General features: G+C 41.8%; 1 protein-coding gene across 1 annotated transcript in view; it reads left to right on the forward strand.

Annotated features, from left to right (window-relative positions):
- Positions 1-24,229, forward strand: part of CNTNAP2 (contactin associated protein 2) — a 1,694,842-nt gene that overhangs the window by 339,049 nt on the left and 1,331,564 nt on the right. The gene's annotated exons all lie outside the window — the stretch shown is intronic.

Consider the following 24,229-nt stretch of genomic DNA (forward strand, 5'->3'; position numbering starts at 1 on the left):
GCTACAATAAGAGCTAATGTAAGTATTGCACATAAAAGCAGTTCAATCTCTCTTGGTACCCAAGGCAGTAATTTCAAAAGGTTCCCCACCATCTTCAGTCTATGTAGTTCAGTATGATAACTGTTGGAAAAGCAAGTATTAATTTAGTTACCCCCTGTTGCCCACCAATCACTATTATTCTTATGTAATTCCCATTTTCCTCCACCCTGATCCCTTCCACACATTTGCAGTTGTCAATGTAGGGAATCAGAAGGGTCAACTGGTAACACTATCATGTATCTTGGTCCCATGGCTTCATCTCTCAAGTCTCTTACATTTTATATATACACTCCCTACTCAACACCCATCTCTTCCACCAGATACTTAGACAAGATTTATAGTGATTACTATTCTAATGAAAAATATACAGTTGCAAAATTTGAATAGTCATGTCAAATTTTTATTCAGTGCAGCGTATGGCAGAAATAACCATCTGTGTTAGATATTTCTTCAGAACCTCTAGAATAGATATTGCTGTCTACTATGCCTATGCATTGAAAACCATATCTTACTTACTACTAACCATCTTTAATACACCACTAATAAACCACTAAATAGAAGAACATGTGTGTTTATAAAGGGGGAAATGACGCAAATACATTAGACACAACTGTCATTCAACTTTGATGCTCACACCTAAAACCTAATAAACAGCTGTCGCTATTATTAAGGATCTGTCAAAATATTTGTTTAACCCTCTCACTGTGCAATAATTATTAGAGAATATACCTGCCATATTTAATAGCTTACAGAGAAATGAGAGAGAATGGTCTCATGTGTTACAGTGTAAGCATGCTAGAGTAATGGAACTATGTACTATTTTAATAAAGTGTCATACTACAACTGAAGCACTGCTTCATCAAGAAACGGACACATAATGAATGCACAGATAATTTAGGGCAATATATGAATATTCATAATGTAATATTATGTTGATGAATAAAATACAAGGAATATGTATAAAAAAACGACATTAACTTATATTTATTGCAATATGAAATATACATATCTCCTATTTCTCCAATTTTTAAGCATCTATCTATCTATCTATCTATCTATCTATCTATCTATCTATCTATCTATCTATCTATCTATCTATCTATCTATCTATCTATCTATCTATCTATCTATCATATCTATCTTATCTATCTATCTATCTATCTATCTATCTATCTATCTATCTATCTATCTATCTATCTATCTATCTATCTATCTATCTATCTATCTATCTATCTATCTATCATCTGTCTATCTATCTATCTATCTATCTATCTATCTATCTATCTATCTATCTATCTATCTATCTATCTATCTATCTATCATCTGTCTATCTATCTATCTATCTATCTATCTATCTATCTATCTATCTATCTATCTATCTATCTATCTATCTATCTATCTATCTATCTATCTATCTATCTATCTATCTATCTAGGGGCGTAACTAGGAAACACTGGTGCCATACAGCCCCCTCCTGTCGACAGTGCTATACAGCCCACTCCTGTAGACAGTGCTATACAGCCCCCCTCTAGATAGTGCTATACAGCCCCCCTGTAGACAGTGCTATACAGCACCCCCTGTAGACAGTGCTATACAGCCTTCCCTCCAGTGATATACAGCCCCTCCCTGTAGACAGTGCTATACTTTCAAGTATCACAAAGAGGGACAATCGATGTGGTGTGCAGCAGCAATTTTTTCTCTCTTTTAAGCCACGCCTCTAATCCCACCGAATCCCGGCCCATACCCACCCGGTTCAGCTCACACAGTATCATGCTCCCATAGTGCCCCCCACACAGTATAATGCCCCATAGATGCCACCATACAGTATAATGCCCCCATACAGTATAATGCCCACACAGATGCTCCATACAGTGTAATGCCAACACAGATGCCCCCTACAGTATAATCCCCACACAGATGCCCCATACAGTATAATCCCCACACAGATGCCCCATACAGTATAATGCCCACACAGATGCCCCATACAGTATAATGCCTACACAGATTCCCCATGCAGTACAATGACCAAACAAATTCGCCCATACAGCATAATGCCCCATAGCTGCCCCCATGAAGCATAATACCCCCATAGCTGCCCCACAGTATGATTGTAATGACGGGGTAGGAAGACAGACAGGTGAGCCCTACTCCTCAACGGGTCTCTTACACTGACGTAAGGTCACCAGCTGACTCTCGGCAAAGGCAGTCTTGTCAGTCTCGTCATAGATGAGCCTGAGAGCGGGAAAAAAATAATCAACAGACGAAAGTTCAGGGGCCTCAGGAGCCAAGGAGAAGGCCCATTCCTGGGGGCCGTCCTGGAGCCGGGACATAATTATACCCACTCGCTGGTTCTCAGAACCTGAAGAGTGGGGCCTTAAACGGAAATAGAGCCTACAGCTCTCCCGGAAGGAGAAAAAAGTCTTCCGGTCCACTGAGAACCGGCCAGGCAACTTGAGGAGGGGTTCAAGAGGTGAGGTGGGGGGCACTACCAGGGTAGCATCACGCTGGTTGCACCTCTGAGCCAGGTCTTGGACCTGTAGGGAAAGACCCTGCATTTGCTGAGCCAGGGCCTCAAGGGGGTCCATAGTGTGTCAGGGACCAGGGTAGAAAAGTTATTTGGGCCTGTGATTATGTAATGACGGGGTAGGAAGACAGACAGGTGAGCCCTAATCTACCCGCAACCCAGTCCCTGCCTACTTGCACGGCCCGTCCTAGGCGATGGCGTATAACTGGGCGACGGTCCCTACGCTCAATAAGTGCACGACAGACCAACAGACAAGGGTACACAGAAGCTAAGGGAAATGGGGCAGTTGCCCACTGCAACACCGTGAGCAACAAGAGTAGTGAACGAGCCGAGTCAAACCAGGAGTGTACGAGGTACCAAACGCAGAGCAGGAGAGCAGTCAGTAAAGCAAGGGTCAATTTGAAGCAGGGGACAATAGTACAAGCAGGAGCAGCAGAGCCAATAAACAAACAGAATCACAGGCAAAGGAGGAGCAGGAAATGAGTGTATAAATTGACAGAGGGCGGGAGCTAGCTCCGTCTGGCCAGGCTGTGATAGGTTCTCCCACTCCTCAGCTTCCCAGCCTGTGTGGTAGCAGATTGAGTCACTCTAACAGATCTAGGCACAGATGCAGGCTGATTAACCACGGGCGTCGACAAAGAAGCTGTGTCAGGCAAATCCATTACAATGATGCTCTCTATAGTTGCCCCCACACAGTATAATGCCTCTCATAGCTGCCCCAACACAGTATAATGCCTCCCATAGCTGCCCCCAGAGTATATTGCCCAATAGCAGCCCCCACAGTATAATGCCCCACATAGTATAATGCCCCCATAGCTGCCCCACACAGTATAATGCCCCCCATAGCTGCACCCAAAGTATAATGCCTCACACAGTATAATGCCCCCTCATAGCTGCCCCCCCACACAATATAATGCCCCCCATAGCTGCCCACACAGTATAATACCCCTACACAGTATAATGCCCCGATAGCTGCCCCAACAATATAATGCCCCACATAGCTGCCTCCACAATATATTGTCCCCCATAGCTGTCCCCACCGTATAATGCCATCCATAGCTGTCCCTACAGTATAATACCATCCATAGCTATCCCCACAGTATAATGCCCCCATACAGTATAATACCCCCCATAGCTGTCCCCACAGCATAATGCCTCCACAGTATAATGCCATCCATACAATATAATGCCCCTCATATAGTAAAATGCTCCTATAGCTGCCACCATATCAGACCCCTCCCATACCCAGTATAATGCCCCATAGTGCCTAATAGAAAAATAATAACATAAATTACTTACCTATCCCCGTTCCCACGACGGGTGGGGGAACCTTCTCCTCCGGTCTGCACTGTGACTGACTCGGTGCAGACAGGCGCAATGACGTCACTATATCGCGCCTGCCTGCACCGAGCCATTCACAGCAGAGTGAATGCTGGAGCAAGAAGCCGTCAGCTTCTTCCTACAGCATTCAGGAAGGGGGACAAGCGCGGTCAGCGCTGTGTGGCTACGGGGGCCCTGTGAGCCCCCAGGCTTAGAGGTCTGATCACAATTGTGACCGTTGCGAACCCTAGAGCTACGCCACTGTTACAGTAGCCTATGGCAGAGCAGGGAGATGCCTCCCTCCTCTATCACAGTGTTCAATAGCATCTGCGTCCGAAGGACGCAGACACTATTGAATGTGGCGTCGCTACCGCTGTAGCAGCCATAGCCGCTAATCGCAGCGCCTGCGGGCATCGGGGGGACTGTGCCGGCTGTTGGTACTCATGTAGTTGTCCCCGTAGCAGCGACTGTGGCTGCTACAGCTGTAGTTACGTCACTGTATCTATCTATCTATCTATCTATCTATCTATCTATCTATCTATCTATCTATCTATCTATCTATCTATCTATCTATCTATCTATCTATCTGTGTTAAATGGTTGGTATGTCATTGAGGGTTCTTGTCTTAATTCTAGAAAGTTATTCTAACTGGTGATAAAACTATCTTTCAGTTTTTTATTTAAAGGGGTTTTTCACGATCAGACAACTGATGACCTATCCACCAGATAGGTCATCAGTATATGATCGATAAAGGTTCGACACCCGGACCTCGCACCGATCAGCTGCTCCGGCTACCTGACAATATTGCCGGAAGAAGATGGCGCTAGTCATGGAATAGTGGCAGAGCTGCAGTGCTGCAGCTCTGCTCCTATTCAAGTCAAAAGGAGTTCTGCAGAACGGCCGCTATGCAGTGGTCGGAGCCATCTGCTTCTGGCTCCAACTACTGCATACCGTTCAAAACATCCGACGCCCGGAGGCATCCGGAGCAGCTGATCGGTGCAGGGTGCGGGTGTCGGTGAAATGCAATGATATACTGACGACCTATCCGGTGGATAAGACAGCAGTTGTCTGATGGTGGAAAACCCCTTTAACCCCTTAACGACTAGCGATGGATATATCCGTCACAAGCAGTTGCCAGTTCCTGCATAGCGACAGATATATCCGTCGCTCTGATCACGTGTGTACTGCCAGTAAACCCACACAATCAGCAGCAGGAGCACGGCTGTTATATACAGCCTGGCTCCTGTCTTAACTGCCGGAATCGAAGCGCTCTCAAATTCCGGCAGTTTAACCAATTAGATTCCGCTGTCAAAAGCGAGAGAGCTCCCTCTGTCACCTCATCGGCAGCCTCACAATTATATTGCGGGGCGCTGATTAGTTTCCATGGCAACAAAGGCCCCCCCCAGGTCTGCCTTCAGTAACTGCCTATTAGGCCATGCCAGAGGGCTGTATTATATGCACCCAAAAATGGTGCAATTGGAAAATACATCTCGTCCTGCAAAAAAACAAGCCTTTATACGGCTATGTCGAAGGAACAAAAAAAAAGTTACGACTCTTAGAATGCGACAGTGAAAAGCAAAAAATAATCTTCCGTCATTAATACACAAAAGGGCCTGGTCATTAAAGGGTTAAGTAGATTTTGAGTCTGGTACTTAGGAGTGACTGATTGTGGTAAATTCACATCTGCTGGAGTATAGAGTTCAATGTGAGGGTATGTTCACACGTAGTCAACAAAAACGTCTGAAAATCCAGAGCTGTTTTCAAGGGAAAACAGACCCTGCTTTTCAGACGTTTTTTTACCAACTCGCATTTTTCGGGGCGTTTTCGCGCCGTTTTCGCGGCGTTTTTTACGTCCGTTTTTGGAGCTGTTTTCATTGGAGTCTATGAGAAAACAGCTCCAAAAACGTCCAAAGAAGTGTCCTGCACTTCTTTTGACGAGGCTGTATTTTTACGCGTCGTCGTTTGACAGCTGTCAAACGACGACGCGTAAATGACAGGTCGTCTGCACAGTACGTCGGCAAACCCATTCAAATGAATGGGCAGATGTTTGCCGACGTATTGGAGCCGTATTTTCAGACGTAAAACGAGGCATAATACGCCTCGTATACGTCTGAAATTTGGCCGTGTGAACATACCCTAAGTCACCTGGGAAATCATTTGTGACATGTAATCAATTTTTTTATTCGGTATCTATTGAATGTTGCAAATCCTAAATGGCATGTGACTCGCAATGAAATCGCACCCTTAAATAGTTCTATAACATATTGTTTTGTTGTGCAACTTATACACGACTTGATGTTGCATGACCAAAGTCACTGTGTAGCCCTAGCCTAAAGGGGAGCTGAACCAGTCACTGTGGGAAAAAAATGACCATTCTGTGTGATTCAAAATTCCAACCTTAAGAAGATTTTTCAATTTTATATTTCTTATTTGCATTTTGACTATTTTTCTTATATTATCCTCTATTGGGACGTCTATTTTTACAGTATGTGTTTGTTTGAGTTGTGTTTGCAGCATGTGCATGGGTTTCTGAAAGTCCCATTCAAATGAATGAGACAGACGCAGAAATGTCTTACAAAAAAAATCTGCTGCATGTGAATATACCCTTAAAGGGTATAGATATCTGCAGCAAGTGTTACATATATTGTTTCTGTACATTGGTGTACCTGTATCTTCCCATTTGATCTTATTATAATGTTTGATGATAATAATTATAAAATTAATCCTACCAAATGAATACAAAAAAAATACATAAAATAATGAGTACATAAAATGATATATGTACATACATAAATACATTACAAAATAATACATAAAAATAAATAAAATAATAAATGATTAAAATTAAAATAATAATAAATTAACATGCGTTACGTTAACCATTTACAATGATCAATTCTGGTCACATTGCTAACAATTATCTCAACATATAAACACCTTTACGTCAATCACTTTGTTTCCTTATCTCTTTCACATTGAAAATCTGCAAGCTCAGGACTTGCAAAGAACACATTTTACAGAATTTCCTTAATGATCACGTACGATCCAAAGCATTGTTATTATGAGGTGTTTGTCAGGTAAGCATACTGTATGATAGTTGATAGGTGAAATGTGACGCTAATTCTGTTGGGTTGGCAATTCTTTTACAATCTGGCCAAACAAGTGAAAAATCATATGACATTTGGCATTTTTGCACTTAAATTGGATGAAGTACTTCTATCTATCTATCTATCTATCTATCTATCTATCTATCTATCTATCTATCTATCTATCTGAGACAGATTCAAACATAAAATGTGTAATTATCCAGGATTTTAAAAAAATCCAGCATTGTATAGCGGATGATATTGACAAAAACTACTGTATAATTTTTAATCTTATAAAAACGAGGAAGTGAAAATTCTAGAAGTAAATCATTTATATACCCCTGAAGCTGACAAATTCAATACTGCTGTAATGGTGGGGGGGGGTAGGGAAACGGACAAGTGAGCCCTAATCTACCCGCCACTCTGTCCCTGCCTACTTGCAACGACCCGCCCTAGACGACGGGGTACAACTGGGCGGCGGTCCCTGCGCTCAGTAAGTGCATGACAAACACGACAAACAAACAAGGGAACACAAGCAAGGGAAATGGGCAGTTGCTCGCGGAAACACCGTGAGCAACAGAGTAGTGAACGAGCCGAGTCAAGCCAGGAGAGTGCGAGGTACAAAGCGAAAAGCAGAAGAGTAGTCGGTAAGCCAGGGTCTGTATGGAGCAGGATCAAAAAGTAGCAGGAGCTGTAGCTGGGCCAGGAAACCTCAAGGAAAGAATTCACAAGCACAGATGGACAGGAAGAGCAGGCTTAAATAGACCGAGGGCGGGAGCTAGCTGAGTCTGGCCAGGTTGCGATAGGCTCTCCCACTCCTAAGCCTGCCAGCCTGAGTGGAGGAAGCTGGTGTCTGTCTCAGGGATGTACACTCAGGTGTTGACTGATTAATTCTGGGAGTTAACCCTGAAGCAGTGCCTGGCAGATCCTTTACAGTACCCCCCCTTTTATGAGGGGCCACCGGACCCTTTCTAAGTGGACCTGGCTTACTGGGGAAACGCAGGTGGAACCTCCTGACCAATACCCCAGCGTGAACATCCCGGGCGGGTACCCAAGTCCTCTCCTCGGGCCCGTATCCTCTCCAATGGACCAGGTACTGGAGGGAGCCTTGGACCATCTTGCTGTCCACGATCCTGGCCACCTCAAATTCCACCCCCTCAGGGGTGAGGACGGGAACAGGAGGTTTCCTCGAGGGGGCCAAGGACGGGGAGCAGCGTTTCAGGAGGGAGGTATGAAACACGTTGTGTATACGAAAAGACGGGGGTAACTCCAGCCGGAAAGAGACAGGACTGAGGACCTCAATGACCTTATACGGCCCAATAAACCGGGGAGCAAACTTTTTGGACGGAACCTTGAGACGCAAGTTCCTGGATGACAACCACACCAGATCCCCGACCACAAACAGGGGGTTAGCAGAACGTCTTCTATCGGCCTGAGCCTTCTGTATGCTCTGGGACGCCTCTAGGTTCTTCTGAACCTGGGCCCAGACTGTGCACAGATCCCGATGAACGACCTCCACCTCGGGATTGTTGGAACAACCAGGTGAAACGGAGGAGAACCGTGGATTAAACCCAAAATTACAGAAAAAGGGAGAGACCCCTGACGAGTTACTGACCCGGTTATTAAGGGAAAATTCGGCGAGGGGAATGAAAGAAACCCAATCAAATTGACAGTCAGAGACAAAACATCTTAAGTATTGTTCTAGAGACTGATTAGTCCTCTCCGTTTGGCCATTGGTTTCAGGATGGAAGGCAGAGGAGAAGGACAGATCAATCCCCAACTTATTACAGAAGGCTCTCCAAAACAATGAAACAAATTGTACCCCTCTGTCAGAAACAATATTGACGGGGACCCCATGGAGACGCAGGATGTGTTTGATAAACAAGGTAGCCAACGTCTTGGCGTTGGGTAGTTTCTTGAGGGGCACAAAGTGGCACATTTTACTGAAGCGGTCTACCACCACCCACACCACCGACTTGCCTTGGGATGGAGGCAAATCGGTGATAAAATCCATGGAGATATGTGTCCAAGGTCTCTGGGGAATGGGCAACGAACGCAGTAAGCCCGCTGGTCGGGACCTGGGAGTCTTGGACCTGGCACAAACCTCACAGGCGGCGACGTAGGCCTTAACGTCTTTAGGCAAACCAGGCCACCAATAATTTCTGGTAATGAGGTGTTTGGTACCCAGGATGCCTGGATGGCCAGATAGTGCGGAGTCGTGATTTTCCCTAAGTACCCTTAGCCGGAATTGCAGGGGAACAAACAGCTTGTTCTCAGGAAGGTTCCCAGGAGCTGAACCTTGATCAGCAGCAATTTCAGAGACTAAATCGGACTCGATAGAGGAAATGACTATACCTGGAGGCAAAATACAAACAGGATCTTCCTCCGAAGGAGGGCTGGCCATGAAGCTACGCGACAGTGCATCCGCCTTAATATTTTTAGACCCGGCCCTATAGGTAACCAAAAAATTGAATCTGGTAAAAAACAACGCCCATCGAGCTTGTCTCGGGTTTAGCCTCCGGGCAGATTCTAGGAAAACCAGATTCTTGTGGTCGGTAAGGACCGTTACCTGGTGCCTAGCCCCCTCCAGGAAGTGGCGCCACTCTTCAAATGCCCATTTAATGGCTAAAAGTTTGCGGTTGCCAATATCATAGTTACACTCCGTGGGCGAAAACTTCCTAGAAAAGTAAGCACAGGGGCGGAGATGGGTGAGGGAGCTGGTACCCTGGGACAAGACGGCCCCCACTCCCACCTCGGACGCGTCAACCTCCACAATAAATGGCTCCCTTTGGTTGGGCTGAACCAGCACGGGGGCCGAGATAAAGCACTTCTTGAGGGTCTCAAAAGCCTGGACGGCCTCAGGGGGCCAATGGAGGACATCAGCACCCTTGCGAGTGAGGTCCGTAAGAGGCTTAGCGACGACCGAGAAGTTAGCAATAAATCTCCTGTAATAGTTAGCGAACCCCAAAAAACACTGTAGCGCTTTCAGGGAGGCAGGTTGGACCCATTCAGCCACAGCCTGAACCTTGGCAGGGTCCATGCGGAATTCATGAGGAGTGAGGATTTGACCTAAAAATGGTATCTCCTGTACCCCAAATACACATTTTTCGATTTTGGCAAACAGTTTGTTTTCTCGAAGGACCTGGAGCACTTTCCTGACATGCTCTATGTGGGAGGACCAGTCCCTGGAAAACACCAATATGTCATCAAGGTACACTACAAGAAATATCCCCAGGTAATTTCTCAAAATCTCATTTATGAAGTTCTGGAAGACCGCAGGGGCATTGCACAACCCAAAGGGCATGACGAGGTATTCGAAATGGCCTTCGGGCGTGTTAAACGCAGTCTTCCACTCATCCCCCTCTTTGATGCGAATAAGGTTATACGCCCCCCGTAGATCCAATTTAGAGAACCATTGGGCCCCCTGAACCTGATTAAAGAGATCAGGAATCAAAGGAAGGGGATACTGGTTCCTTACCGTGACCTTATTCAGGCCACGGTAGTCAATGCATGGCCTAAGACCCCCATCCTTCTTCCCTACGAAGAAGAAGCCAGCACCTACCGGAGAAGAAGAGGGACGAATGTAACCCTTGGCCAGGGATTCCTGGATATACTCCCTCATGGCTTCACGTTCGGGACAGGAAAGGTTAAATATTCTACCCTTAGGAAGCTTAGCTCCTGGTACCAATTCGATAGCGCAATCGTATTCTCTATGAGACGGTAATACTTCGGAGGCCTCTTTAGAGAAAACATCAGCGAAGTCCTGAACAAACTCGGGTAGCGTATTCACCTCCTTAGGGGGAGAAATAGAATTAACAGAAAAACATGACGTACAACATTCATTACCCCATTTGGTTAGCTCCCCAGTATTCCAGTCAAACGTGGGATTATGCAACTGCAACCAGGGAAGACCTAGAACCAAATCGTACGATAATCCCTGCATCAATAGTACAGAGCACTGCTCCAAATGCATGGAGCCAACAAGGAGTTCAAAAACAGGGGTATGCTGTGTAAAATAACCATTAGCAAGAGGAGTGGAGTCGATACCCACTACCGGAACAGGTTTAGGCAAATCAATCAGAGGCATAGCAAGAGACATAGCAAATTCCACAGACATGATATTAGTAGAGGACCCTGAATCCACGAAGGCACTGCCGGTAGCAGACCTACCACCAAACGAGACCTGAAAGGGAAGCAATATCTTAGTACGTTTCATATTTACGGGAAATACCTGTGCGCCCAAGTGACCTCCCCGATGATCACTTAGACGCGGGAGCTCTCTGGCAGCATTCTTACGCTTGGGACAGTTGTTTACTTGATGCTTGACATCCCCACAGTAGAAGCAGAGACCATTCTTCCTGCGGAATTCTCTACGTTGTTGAGGGGACACGGAGGCCCCGAGTTGCATAGGTATTTCTGAGTCTTTAGGGGACAAACGAAGCAACGGGACTTCGGGAGGCATCATGGGGGAGTCGGAGGAAAAAACACATAAACGTTCACGTTGTCGTTCCCTGAGACGTCGGTCAAGTCGTACCACTAAAGCCATAACCTGGTCTAGGGAGTCAGAAGAGGGATAGCTAACTAGCAGGTCTTTCAGGGCGTTCGACAGACCCAACCTAAACTGGCACCTTAAGGCAGGGTCATTCCACCGAGAAGCTACGCACCACTTCCGAAAGTCAGAGCAATACTCCTCAACAGGTCTCTTACCCTGACGTAAGGTCACCAGCTGACTCTCGGCAAAGGCAGTTCTGTCAGTCTCGTCATAAATAAGTCCGAGGGCAGAAAAGAAACAATCAACGGAGGAAAGTTCAGGGGCGCCAGGAGCCAAGGAGAAGGCCCACTCTTGGGGCCCTTCCTGGAGCCGGGACATAATTATACCCACCCGCTGGCTCTCAGAACCTGAGGAGTGAGGCTTTAAGCGAAAGTAAAGCTTACAACTCTCCCGAAAGGAGAGAAAAGCCCTCCGGTCACCTGAGAACCGGTCGGGCAACTTGAGGTGGGGTTCAAGGGGTGCGGTGAGGGGAACTACCAAGGTAGCATCAGGCTGGTTGACCCTCTGAGCCAGGGCCTGGACCTGTAGGGAGAGACCCTGCATTTGCTGAGCCAGGGTTTCACGGGGTTCCATAATGGTGTCAGGGACCAGGGTAGACTAGGTATAGGGCTTGTGAATTTGTAATGGTGGGGGGGGGTAGGGAAACGGACAAGTGAGCCCTAATCTACCCGCCACTCTGTCCCTGCCTACTTGCAACGACCCGCCCTAGACGACGGGGTACAACTGGGCGGCGGTCCCTGCGCTCAGTAAGTGCATGACAAACACGACAAACAAACAAGGGAACACAAGCAAGGGAAATGGGCAGTTGCTCGCGGAAACACCGTGAGCAACAGAGTAGTGAACGAGCCGAGTCAAGCCAGGAGAGTGCGAGGTACAAAGCGAAAAGCAGAAGAGTAGTCGGTAAGCCAGGGTCTGTATGGAGCAGGATCAAAAAGTAGCAGGAGCTGTAGCTGGGCCAGGAAACCTCAAGGAAAGAATTCACAAGCACAGATGGACAGGAAGAGCAGGCTTAAATAGACCGAGGGCGGGAGCTAGCTGAGTCTGGCCAGGTTGCGATAGGCTCTCCCACTCCTAAGCCTGCCAGCCTGAGTGGAGGAAGCTGGTGTCTGTCTCAGGGATGTACACTCAGGTGTTGACTGATTAATTCTGGGAGTTAACCCTGAAGCAGTGCCTGGCAGATCCTTTACAACTGCATTACAAATTATGAAGAAGAATTACTGTGCTTTAAAAAAGATAAATTTGTACAGGTCAAATAGGACTATAAAGAGCTCAGGGTGTATGACAGGCTCCAGAGAACACACTAACAAGACCATACACGTTCACTAAATAGACTTTCTTGCAGATGCATTGAATTGATTTTTTTTCTACGCTTAGTATCCCAGAGTAATTCTGACTTCTCAAGCATTCAGTATACCTTACATCATTCTGTACACAAAGTAGCTGTAAGGAACTGTATGCAGAAAATAGAAAAGTCTGTAATTTATAACCAAGTGTCTTTAATGCATTAGTGTACAATAGCGTTTTAAATTTTTCTTATGTCAGGTTACCTCTTATGCTGTTGCACTCTCCAACGTTCTAAAATCAAAATTAGATCCAATTATACAATACCACTGCTACAGGACAATATGTACCATGGCATATTGCCCATAAATGCCAATTTTTTTAGATCCCCTAAGTGCCTCCTAACAGTGCCAGCCAAAGCCTCCAAAAAATGGTGCCAGCTATGTGCCCACATAATACCAGCCTCAGGAACCTTTTATTATCAGCCCTAGTGCACTATAACATACCAACTATTGTGTTTATATATGAACAGCATGCTTACCTGCTTTACACACCTAAGCGGGAAGCGTAAACTACATGACAGGAGTGATCAGTACAGATCAGCGGCCACTTGAATGATATTTCAACGTTCTGTGCTGATTTCTGTTGTCAGAGAGTAACGCTGGAAAAGCAAACTTTCCAGCAGATGTAGTCTATAGTGAACACTTCTCAGTAGGATACATAAAAGATAGGGGTCCCAAATAAAACATTGTAATGGGTACCCATTATGATGCTAGGTTTTACCCCCCCAAAACGAAAGGTCTTGATGCCCCTTGGGTTGATTACCCACCACCTTGTCTGTTACAATGTAGTTGCTCCTGCACAGGTTCCTGCAACCCAGCAGCAAAGGGAATAGGACCAATCAGGGCTGGACCCCCTCCCTCCAGGGACCAATAGCAGCTGCTTGGTCTGCCCTAATGGTAGGTACACCCTTGCCACTTGATAAAGGGATCTAATTAAAGAACTTAATAATTAGAAACTGACTATGTTCATGTCTGAGAATCAAGATGTGGACATGCCTATGTTTTGGCTAGTAAAAAAAGTTGAAATTAGGCTGAAAAATGTTAGTTATGATTTTGTCACTGCTCGTGAATAAACCCATCCAAAGCAGGGAATAGAGCTTTAAGTGTGTTTTGCCCCCCCGAATGGTTCACGTATCCTAACTGTTTTACTGTTATGTCATAATATAAAGACATGCCACTGTAGTGGAGTCATAGCTCAATAATGTAACGTTGATTTTTCCTAGTAGTAATTCAGCATGTATATTTTATTTTCGAGGTTGTGTGTATGATCCTGTAGTTGCTGCGTACACTATATACTTCACATTAAATATTAGCTAGCTATGAAAGACTCAGATACTACTCTTTCCTTTTAGCTTGCCAGTGGCAGAATGCCACATTCATAAACCTATTGACATGTTGGCACATCCTTATCACTATATACAACCTTCTATTTATTAGAATATGCGGAGGGATCTGCACATCCTGACAGCAGCAATATAATAACAGGCTGGCTTACAGAGATACAGTCATTAAAAAATGTTATGTAAGACATACTGTTTCTAGCTACATAGCTCAAAGCACTAAAAGGCATTAAACACTAATGGATTGCTATTTAAATGCCAAAGAAACATTGATGGCATGTAAAATAATAGGTGTTTTTGAGGTTCTCAAAAAAGTTAAATGTCATGAACCAGCGTAATTTATACTCTTATAAAATATGCATTCAGTGAAGCAAATGTAATGAGGTTAAAGCATGGCAACAGACTGACTCATTCATGTAAATTAACCAGACAACAAGAAATAACAACACCACATCTTACTGGTAAAGAAGAGAAATTGAGAAGCTGGATAATTGACAAAATACAAAAGATAATGGGGCAGATTTACTAATGTGATTGTCTAGGCCTGGCAGTAAAATGGCGCATTTCTGGTGCATAATGTCGCATGAAGTTTTGGACTTTTTAATTAAGCAAATGCCCCAAAAAAAGAACAGATGTTCGTGAATCACTAGACACTTTACAAAACATCTAGAAAAGGGGACGCAGCTGGGTAAATGGGAGCGTGGCTAAACTAAACCAGTCAAGGTGTGGGTATTAGGAAAAGAAAGTGTGTCATGTCTAGCAAGATGTGTCAAATCAACCATGCAGGGTGTGCCGTTGTGATAAATTCGGCGCATCTTCTGACTGCCTGGTCTAAGTTTACGCTGTCTAAATCTTAGACATCATTAGCAAATCTGCCCCGCAGTTTAAAATCATTAAGACTTCTGTATTTTCCTTCTCTTACTGCTGTTTCTCTCTGTGACTAATATATTATATAAAACAAAATAGTTAATCGGCGGAGGGTGTCGGGAGTCGGACCCCCACCGATCATATATTGATGGCTTCTCGTGGGAAAAGGCCTTTCATTTCTCATGACTGGATAACCCCTTTAAGTTTCATCTTTTTACATACAGTTTCTTAAGTAGAATGCCACACTAAAAGTGTAAAACATAAAGGAATACTAAACCTAGAAATGAATGATAAAAGTTGACATTAGATAAACTTTCTCACGCTGGTTGTCAGTCTGTAGGATTTTCTGCATGTTCCTGAAACAAATAGTCTTGCAGAAATCTTTCAGAGATCACAGGGGGTTATATAATTCACTGTACACTGTACAATGCTTTCTGTAAAGGTGTGGGCACCCTTGAAGTGATGTAAGGAAATGAACACTATATTCAATGGGTAGTATGACCTTCAAAAATAAATACAAATACATATACGGTATACCAATAGCAAGCAAGTAAAATATTTATTATACCAATGTCATTGAAAGTCATGCCAAATATATACTAGTGAGTGCAATGCCTTGCAAAGTCCACCTCCCCCACTGGTGTTTTCCCTGTTGTGTTGCATTACAACCTTGAATTAGATTGTGTAAATCAAATGGTACAATCCCCAAAAATCCAATATGTCTACCACTTTGAGGGTGCAAAATATATTTTACTGGGACACAAACTATAATTTTAGACAAAAAACAGAGAACTTTAATGTGGATAAGTATTCACCCCCTGAAAGTCAATACTTTATGGAGCCAGCTTTTGCTTAGCTTACCACATATAGAAACTGGGATTTTTTGCACATTCTTCCATGAAAAACTGCTCCAACTCCTTTAAGTTAGATGGTTGGTGTACAGCAGTCTTCACATCATGCCACAAATTCCGAATTGAATTGAGACAGGGGCTTTGACTAGGCCATTCCAAGACATTTAAATATACCCCCTTAAACCACTCCAGTGTCACTTTAGGAGTATGTTTAGGGTCATTGTCCTGCTGGAAAGTGAACCTCCATCCCAGTCTCAAATCTCTGGCAGACTGAAACAGGGTTTCTTCAAGAATTGCCCTGTATTTACGGCCATCCATGTTTTCTTCAATCCTCATCATGATGAAAAGCATCCTCAGAGCATGATGCTACCACAATCATGCTTAACTGACGGAATAGTGTTCTTGGGGTGATGGGAACTGGTGGGCTTGTGCCACACATAGCGTTTCCCATAATGGCCAAAAAGTTACATTTTAGTCTTATCTGACCAGAGAACCTTCTCTATTGTGTTTGAGAAGTCTGCCGCATGCTGTTTGGCAAACTTAAAATGTGTTTTCATATTATTTTCTTAAAACAATGTCTTTATATCGGAACACTCTTCTATAAAGCCCCACTCTGTGGAGTGTACGGCTTATAGTGGTTATATGGACAGATATTTCCATCTCCGCTGTGGATCTTTGGAGCGCCTTCAGTGTTATCATTGGTGTCTTTGTTGAATCTTCAATAAATGCCCTCCTTGCCCAGTCTGTGAGCTTTGGTGGGCAGGCTTCTCTTGTCAGGTTTGTAGTTGTGCCATATTTTTTTCTTCTGAAGTGAATTGCTCTAACTAGACCTCATTTAGTTGTTTCATAGCAAGGGAAGTTAAAACTTATGCACTCACAACTTTCCAGTTTTACATTTTTTTTTTTTTTTTTTTTTTGTTAGGTCCATTTCACAAAATCTAATTTTAAATCTGTTTTAATTTTAAGTTATATTGCAACAAAACAGAAAAAACACCAAGAAGGTGAATACTATCACAAGGCACTGTGTCTTATATGCTACTAAACAGAGCCTGAATATAGGCAGGGCAAAAAGGGCTAATTCCCTATGGCCTCCACTATCTAGGGGACCTAACCATCCTCGGGATGAGCCTCTGATAGTTGGTGTGAACACTCGGCAGCTAAGCAACGTTACATGTGCATTGAGTAAATACTATAATTTAGGCAGTGTTTGTTGGTATTATTAGTACTCCATATTGCACTGTTTAGGCACTACATATCTCACTTATTTGGGCTTTTGAAAAAGTATAGTTGTGAATGTGCTATTGTTGGTTTTTTTTTTGTATATTGTTATTGTATCATTTTTATTATTTACCTATAGAGTGATTTTTCTGAACTACTATAGTCTCTCTTCTCTTCATTACAAAAAAAAAGAGCATGAATCAACAGTGTGTTGTGCCCAGGGACCTTCACAAACCTTGACCTGACTTGATCCCCCTGCAGACAATATGCAGACGAAGGAGTGATCCAAAGCGGTAATTTAACCGCTTGGGACCACATCTTTTGTGCATTATGATAACTTTCTGAAATAAGACACTGTAAAAGGTTTATCATATATATACACACCCACACACACTCTCACACACACACACACACACACACAAAAGTCCCGGAAAACCCCTTTAAACTGAAATATCAAAAAAGAACACAAGTATTTTTGTAAATATCTATTTTTAAATAACACACACATGTGTATATATATATATATATATATATATATACATATAAAAAAGCAGAGGATTGGAGCAGCACTGTGAACAAAGCACTTGAAAATGCCTTCATAGAGTAGGTGAAACGTTGTGGTTCCATGTTGGATGAATAAATTCACTTTATTTGAGTGCTGCTTCACGTTCTCTTTTTTGGATATATATATATATATAGATAGATAGATAGATATATATATATATATATAGATGTATAGCAGAAAAAGAATGGCGACAGCACACTGCGACACTAATGCCACCTAAACCACTAAATATAAATAAATATGCACTAAAGCTAAATCTACTTGTAATAGGGAGGTTCTTAGTGCACATTTTGATCAAAAAGTGTTAGCCCACCTGCCACGACAAGGCGACCTCTGTAAGGTGGGAACCTACGCTGCACATACACCCACTTTGTCTGCTGTATATCTGCAGTCACAGGTGTTCCTGCACCTGCATACACATTTTATATAATTTTGTTGGAATGTGCTGTTCAAATTTTTGTTGTTTATGTGATCCATATATGTGGGGTTAGTGACTGCCTCCATTTTTGTTCTTGCACTCCTCCCATTCTGCCCTGGGTGATTTTAATTAGTTCAATGCTGGATCCCACCATCCCCAGGTATATGTGTAGGCTTAGTCCCAGTTCTGGGTGTATGTGCAGCGTAGGTTCCCACCTTACAGAGGTCGCCTTGTCGTGGCAGGTGGGCAAACACTTTTTGATCAAAATGTGCACTAAGAACCTCCCTATTATAAGTAGATTTAGCTTTAGTGCATATTTATTTATATTTAGTGGTTTAGGTTGCATTAGTGTCGCAGTGTGCTGTCACCATTCTTTTTCTGCTGTATATTTGCAGTCACAGGTGTCCTGCACCTGCATACACATTTTATATCATTTAGTTGGAATGTGCTGTTCAAATTTTTGTTGTTTATGTGATCTATATATAGATGTATATATATATATATAAGCCCAAAGTCCTCTTTTTCTTATCAGTTTGTAGTGCAGTTTTTAATGCAGTATTTTAAGCTATAGCTAGGCGTGAACACAAAGTGAGGATATACGGAGACACCTCTTTCTTGGATTTATCTTAACGAACTGCATCATATGTGATTCCAGCCTAACGGCAATGCATCATACATACTGACAATTGCAATTTTTTATAAATGAGGGAAATGGGTTTAAGTAATGCAGAGGAAGTTCCTGAACTTATTTTACGTGAGAAAAATTGAGCTCATAGGCTGAAGTCATAGTGAGTTATTCTGTCACTTTTGATCGATGTGCTATTCCTAATAGTTGCAAGATTAACAAATGACCCTAGCCATGTAGAAGATATTTGAAGGAGGTTTCTGATTATGATATTGGGCATCATATTTTGCAAGCTTATATACAATAATATTTTTGCAAGCTTATATAAAATATTATTTTTTTTATACATATCTTGGGCTAAAATAGTTTTTAATTTAAGGTTAGGATTTAATTGGAAACAAGTTATATGTTCACATACCATTGCACTAGTGAACACTATTGATTGGGAGCCCCCTATATAACCCCTCTATATAATTATATATGTATTAGAGCACAACAGCTACTGCCGGTGACTTACATCTTTCAGAGAAATAAGCCAGCCCTGGGCCTTCAATGAGATAATGATGCATTATTTTTCAACAACGTTGTCTTTTGAAGAAAATTGCATTGAGAAACTGATACTAGATTAACATCTATTGGAAAATAAAGAATTGGTGGCCAAGTATGTTGTTCTTTACAGGTACTGCATAGCAACAAATGGTAGTAGATATTATACATCTGTACTATGATTTCTCTTACATTTTTTCTAATTATTCCCTTATAGGTTCATGATACAAGAAAGTGATGTATGTTATCCTATACAACAAGATATAAGCAAATAAAAATAAATATATATATTAATATTGTACCTATGATATTGTGATGTAAATTAAAGGGGTTATCTCACATTGCTAGGATATGCCATTATTGTCTGATCGGTGGGGGTTTTACTGCTATGACTGCCGGGTGCGAGAATTAAGTGACACTCGTGTTGGCTCCGCTTGGATCTATTCGGGGGCCAGATGGTCGACCATTAACTTTAATAAGCCGACCATGTGGCCTCCATAAAAAGTGGAGTGGAGGGACAAAAGGGAACAACTCTTGTTCACTGTTAACAATTTTTCTTAAAGGGGTATTCCGTCAGAATATATTATGAATGTCTGATATACCACTAAAATACAATTTTTTTATAGGACAGGACCCATTCTAACCTTTCTTGCAATGATATCTTCCAATATTAAGTCATGTAAAGCCACTGAATAATATAAAATAGAACAAGATAAACACCACAAGCTGTTAACTGCTACCATATCGAACAAACAAGTTATACTATTCATTTTCAGTTGAAGATTCAATTTATTTGAAGCAAACAAGTTAAAACACATCCCTTATCAAATTACTATAGGCACATTTTTTTTACCTATTTCAAGTTTCAAATAATATTTGTAAAAAATATTTTCAAAAATACTTTTTATTCTAGGTTATTATTTCAGTTTATAGGTGTTTCCGGGTCTTTAATATTGATGGTCTGTCTTTAGAAACCTCTGCCGAACAGTTAAATGAAGTGGCCATGGCACTTGAGGCACTGAATCGGGCACATCACTGTACATCTTGTGGCTGTGCCTGGTACTACATTTCACTTCAAATCGGTCCCATTCAAGTGAATGGGACTGAGCTACAGTACCAGGCACAGCCATATGTACAGCACCATGGTCCCTTTATTTAGCTGGTCTATGGAGAGGGCTGAAAGTCTGAACCCCACCGATCAAATAATGATGGCCTATCCTAAGGTTTAATTTACTCATAGAAATTTTCTCTGTGATTCTACAATGAGATATGGATAATAGTGATAATTGCAGTAAGTAGCCATAAGGTTTGATTATTATCTGACTTGTATACAAGTGTTTCTGATTTGATCAAAATTATTGGTAAGATTACGACTGTACAATATATGTGATCTGAATGGAAAACCCTATTATGGGGAACACACGTTCCATATGTTTAAGAGGCTCTATTATGCCAGGTTTCTGCTTCTCTCTGATGAGTAAACCAGCAAAATATGCTGCACTATTATTTTCTAGAAAAATAAAAAATAAATGTAATCTTAAATCTATTATAAGTCAATAGGATCTGTCAGGAACCATTATGATCTGTTACACATTAAATCCATAATTTCCATCATGGCTCCTTTAATACCACAGTTGAACAGAGTCTATATTGTACATTGCACTAATATATTAGATCAAGTAACTATTTCCTTATTAACTTTCATATTCAGCTAGGTTAAAAGTATAAACACTTAATCCACCATCGGACTCCTGTCCAACTGAATATCAAGATTTCATTATTTGCTTTAAAAAAAAAAAATGTAATAGAGAATAATAATGCTCATTCCTGAAATGATCAGTTTCTTTATATTATAAAGATTTTCTGCTTAGGTACTCTCCAACTCCTATCCATAATATACAGATTTTGCACAGCCCTTATGCATTCTAACATCTGTCCTCCCAGCATACTGTCATTTTCTGATCCAACATTTTTCTGTGAAAAACATAATTCTTCTCTGTGCTTGACATTCATGTGTTAAAATCTTAAATATTCTCTACATTTTGTGTCCTTCCCGCTACGAATTTTAAATGGTAAATTAAGATAGCAATAAACTTCTCAGCACAAACGTGTCTCTACAGAGCTGTACCATCAAATATCAGCGTGGTGCAGGAAAATGTACAGATTACTTTATTAGTGGTGGTGGCCTTTAATACATCTATATTGTAGCCTCTGTATTATATCTGCAACACCTGGAGCCTCTGCGATTCTACTGAACCGAATTAGATGACTAGAGGGTAGTCCTGAACAGGTTCCCGCCACCCAACAGTAAAGGAGATGTAACCAACCATCGATTGGCACTCCCTCTAAGGGCGCATGGTCTGCCTCTATGGTATTAACGCCGACTTAACTAATGGCAGAAAAGGGGCAAAAATGCAAGTCAAGGTTTTAAGTATGGCACTGTCTATCGTCTATCTTTTACTGTCAGATTAAAGGGAATGTATAAGATGAGGAGGTAAAAAAAAGTCTGTATTTTTCCAGAAACAATGCCATTCTAGTCCACAGCTAATGTCTAGAACTTTAGGAAAACAAGCTACTTACCCGTGCCGGATATAATTTTTTTTTTTTTACATTTACATCAGTAATTTTATTTAGATCTGATTTACATTTTTTATTTTTGTTGTGCAATAAAAAAAAACTAACATTAAAAACCTATATCTACCTTTAAGAATGATTAACGGTATTATGATGCTACAGGGTTGTGGTCTGTCTCTTTAATACTGTACAGGGCTGGAAAGCATGAGCCATACAGTAGCTTTTGTATATATAAACAGGCAAGCACAGTGAACATCAAGGTTAATGGATTTCTCTGCACCAGGAACTTTTATGCTTCAGTCTAAACTGTTATTTTACTATATCCCTGCCGATTTACAAATGAACCTGCAGTAGGCTGCACTGAGGAGATAGCTTTGTTCAATAAATATCAAGTAATGCATATGGCTGTAATGCTTGTGTGTGGCAAATCTCATTCTGTACTAGATTACCTGCTCCCATCATTAATTAGAAAAGGCTACTGATCCCTGTATGGACAGAGACATGAGTACAGCTCATCTTATTTGCAGATGCTCAGGCTCTATTGAGCCATGAATATTTTTGCTCATATAATTTGCACAGTAGAAGGCTGAAATGTACTTTCTCAGCTGTATATGGACCAATGATTGTGTGTTGAATACATTACGCATATTAATATGTGCATCATATTTTGCTAACTCAAGTCTGTCATCACATTTTCGCCTCCCAAATGGCTAATACCGCTTTATAGGGAAGGATGATCATTTTTTAAGCATACCTACATACCTATGTTGCCCAAGTCAGCCCCCCACGTGCACTGTAAAAAAAAAAAAATCCTTTTATTCCTCCGGGCGCTGTATGCAAATGAGCACTGAAGAGTCCTGCAACGTAGATGTTTGAAAAACGATCATCCTACCCTATGTAGCAGTATTGCCGATTTTGGAGGGGTAATGTGACAACTGACTCCCTTTAATAAATAGCACATGCTTCTGAGATTTTATTTGTCTGATTGGGATAGCAGCACACAGTATCTAACATATCCCACCTTCAAATATAACCTTTATTATATGAACAAAGATCCCTAATAAGGTGTTATGCCTGCCCCCCCCCCCCCCTTTCCCACTTGGCATGTATGTGGCATTTGTACTTTAGTGTAAAGTTGCCTGCTTAAAAAACATTTTTGGTTACTGTAATTGTAAGTGCATAGCGAACAGGTCAGCAAGTGCAAAAATATAGAACAAGGATTACTTTTGAGAAACCTTCATTCTGCATTTTAGGAGCATATTATGGCATGAAACAATAATTTTGGAAAGTGATTTTTCTTTTTACATGAATTTGAAAAGTCTTTACTTCTGAATGTCTTGTGGATATGCCATAAATGTCTTAAGTAGAAAAAAAAAAACACTTTAATTCTTGCATATATATATCAGGCAAAGACAGTCAACTACTACCGCTACCTGTGTAGTCTGGTTATGATCAGAATCAGCAATATCATATGCGGAAATAATATGCCTAGATTTTTTATTACCAAATGCAAAATCTGTATACTGTATAATAAAATGCAAACAAGCCAATAGATTTGACTACTCTATATACTTTTTTTATCCATTAATTTACCTTTTTTACATCTATCAATTTTTTCTCTCTCATTCTCAAAAGGTTTCCTTTTATAATCTCCATTTGCTTTATGTCCATGCCAACGTTTATATCCGTTAAAGGTTAATCCAATCAGTAAAGTGCCCTCTAACCTCCAGTCTTCTATTTTCTATACCTAAAAACCTTTTATGATTATGATTTGTTTGGCTAAGGGGCAATAACGTAACTGGTAACTCAATTATCCTTACAGCTGTTAAGGCTGAGAAGGTTACCTTTGAAACATCTGTCAAAAAGCACCTTCAGAGAAGGTGAAATTATTTCCTGCCTTATATTAATCTACCAATAGAAGAAAAAAGGGGAAAGATAATCTCTTACACACAGTCTAGCTATCTAACTCTTTCTCTTATATTTCTTTTGATTACTATAAATTAGGATAATGTCTATCTATCTATCTATCTATCTATCTATCTATCTATCTATCTATCTATCTATCTATCTATCTATCTATCTATCTATCTATCTATCTATCTATCTATCTATCATCTATCTATCCAGATTGTGATGGCTAGGTGACTGGGTCAGAGCATCTCACAAATGGCAGGTTTTGTGAGGTGTTCCCTGGTTGCACTGGTTAGTACATACCAAAGTTGGTCCAAGAAAGGAAAGCGACAGGGTTAGGGTATGCCCAGACGTGGCGGAGTTCTGCATACACTGTCCGCATTAATGCCGCACAGAATCTGCGTGGCAGATTCTGTTGCGGCTTTGCCTAAAATGGGCATTAAATTGATG

Source organism: Rhinoderma darwinii, chromosome 5 (genome assembly GCF_050947455.1).
Source record: "Rhinoderma darwinii isolate aRhiDar2 chromosome 5, aRhiDar2.hap1, whole genome shotgun sequence".
Taxonomy (NCBI): domain Eukaryota; kingdom Metazoa; phylum Chordata; class Amphibia; order Anura; family Rhinodermatidae; genus Rhinoderma; species Rhinoderma darwinii.